Here is a 2,757-nt window from a genome sequence, read left to right as displayed (position 1 = left end):
TAAATTAAAATATTGATCATTATATTGCAAAACAGTGCAGTTGATTTGACGGAAGTCTATATAGATAATCTGACTATTAATGGTATCAAACTATCAGAGATTGCTATAGGAAGCTGTTATATTATTCAATAGTGCAACATTGTCAAGACATGTTAACTGTGACATGATAATTATCTATATTATACTTCTTCATTGCATTGACGTCACCTCCAATTATACTCGACATGTTTCAGCCAAACCGGTCTTTAATGGCTGTTTTCTTGGCTAATTTCAGACAATTCTGTTCAACTAAACTACTAAAGGGAACATTGGTGACCAAGGAATGCACTCGACTCTTTTGCCAAATGCCAAATGTCGCAAAAATTATTAGAAGTACATATATATATACTAAAGGCTTTTTTCACCCTTACATGGGAGGTAGCCAAAAGAAAAAGGCATAGAAACCACTCCCACCCATTCCATCCCCTACATACTCCACTCCCCTCTACCCTCTTCCCTCCCTCTTATCTTGGCACCTCCTGGATGGCGGGTCATTCCTGCATCTTCTACTTCTACAAAAGTAGAAGTGAAATTTAGAAATTTAACAGACAATTTGTAAATAATCATTCATTCTTTTTATTATTTATTTTTCATAATTTTCATGTGTTTATTGCATTTCTTTATTTTCTATTAAATTTACTTATAATTTGTTTTATATGTTATCTATTTCTATCGTTTAGTTATCTATTAATTAATCAAAAATATTTGAATGCATTTATAATTATCAATTTGTATATATTTTTCAATAGACTTACCTATTTAGTCGTTCAAGTATCTATTCATCTATTTGTCTATCTGTTACCTATGTTATTTATGCATCTGTAAAATTATTCATTATTCGTTGTATTATTATAATCTTATTTTGTAATTTATCTATTTATTTCCTTTTATATATTTACTTATGATTTTATTGATTTATGTAGATTCTCTATTCAACCAATTAATAAATTCATTAATTCTTATTTCATCCACATTATCCTTTTTTTTTCGTGAGTTCGGAAGCATCACTGGAGTAGAGGCCATCTGTCGATTTACTTTCCTGATACGATTCACTGGGATAAGCGACGATCCTCAGAGAGCAACACGACCTAGCTGGGTCGTAGAACACCTTTCGGATTGGTCGTTTTATTTTTTTTTTTTTTTTTTTTTTTTTAGGGGGACTCTTGAAGATATTTTCTTCGGGGGGGAAGGACTCTTGAATATTCATTTTTTCAGGGACTCGTTGAAAATTCCCTTTATTGCTGACCACATAAAAACAGGAGTTACGGCCGTAGAAAAATAAATGAATAAATAAATAAATAAATAAGATAAAAATCTTCCGATTTTGAGACTATTTCAGGCTCCGTTTTCAGTTCGATGGTGTCGCTATTTTATTATTCTTTTTATGGCTGACGTCAAACGATTTTATTCAGCATAGAGAACATGTCCGTAAAGAAAGGAATTAGCAACTATGACGGTCAAACTATATTGATTTAGAACTTAGAACATAAAGTGTCGAATTTACAATAGTTGGGTGATTTGTTTTGGCTAAACTGAGGGGAGAGGGAAAGGGGGAAGGGGAAGGGTGAAGGAGGAAAGGAGAAGGAGGAAGGGGAGAGGGAAAGGCAGTTAGAAGGAGTAAGGGGGAAGAGGGAGAGGGAGAGGAAAAGGGGAGGGAGAAGGAGGAAGAAGGAAGAGAGAAAGGGGAGTGGGAAGAGGGACGAAGGAAGGGGGAAGGAGGAAGAGGGAAGGGGGAGTGGGAAGAGGGAAGGGGGAAGAAGGAAGGGAGAAGGAGGAAGACGGAGAGCGAAATCCAGCCGAAAAGGGTAATCGATAACCGTCCCTCTCCTAGTCATACCACTCCCCGCCAATTTCATGAAATTGGCTTCCCATCCACCCAAATTCATGAAATCAGGTTTCCGTTGTGCCAGTTTCATAGAACCTTCCTCCCATTCTGCCAATTTCGTGAAATCGTCTTTCCATTCTCCCAATTTAATGAAAGCTGTTTTCCGTCCTGCCAAATTGGATTTCGATTCTGCTAATTTCATAAAATATGTTTTCTGATCTGCAAATTTCATGAAATCGGATTTTCATTTTTTCATATTCACGAAATTTGACTTCCGTTATGATAATTTCATAAAATCAGAATTCCATTATGCCAATTTCATATGTGGATTTTCCACCCTGCCAAATTCGGTTTTCTGCCATGACAATTTCATGAGATCGACTTTCAATCCTACCAATTTCATGAACTCGACTTTCCATCATACCAATTTCATGAAATCGACTTTCCATCATACCAATTTCATGAACTCGACTTTCCACCATACCAATTTCATGAACTCGACTTTCCATTATACCAAATTCAGGAAATCGGCTTTCCATCATACCAATTTCATAAACTCGACTTTCCATCACACCAATTTCATGAAATCGACTTTCCATCATACCAATTTCATGAACTCGACTTTCCATCATACCAATTTCATGAACTCGACTTTCCATCACACCAATTTCATGAAATCGACTTTCCATCATACCAGTTTATGAACTCGACTTTCCATCATACCAATTTCATGAACTCGACTTTCCATCATATCAACTTCAGGAAATCGGCTTTCCATCACACGAATTTCATGAAATCGACTTTCCATCATACCAATTTCATGAAATCGACTTTCCATCATACCAATTTCATGAACTCGACTTTCCATCATACCAATTTCATGAAATCGACTT

Source organism: Oratosquilla oratoria, chromosome 15 (assembly GCF_046742065.1).
Source record: "Oratosquilla oratoria isolate Oo_2021 chromosome 15, ASM4674206v1, whole genome shotgun sequence".
Taxonomy (NCBI): Eukaryota; Metazoa; Arthropoda; class Malacostraca; order Stomatopoda; family Squillidae; genus Oratosquilla; species Oratosquilla oratoria.
The sequence above is the reverse complement of the archived record's forward strand: the minus strand, read 5'-3'. Positions refer to the sequence as shown.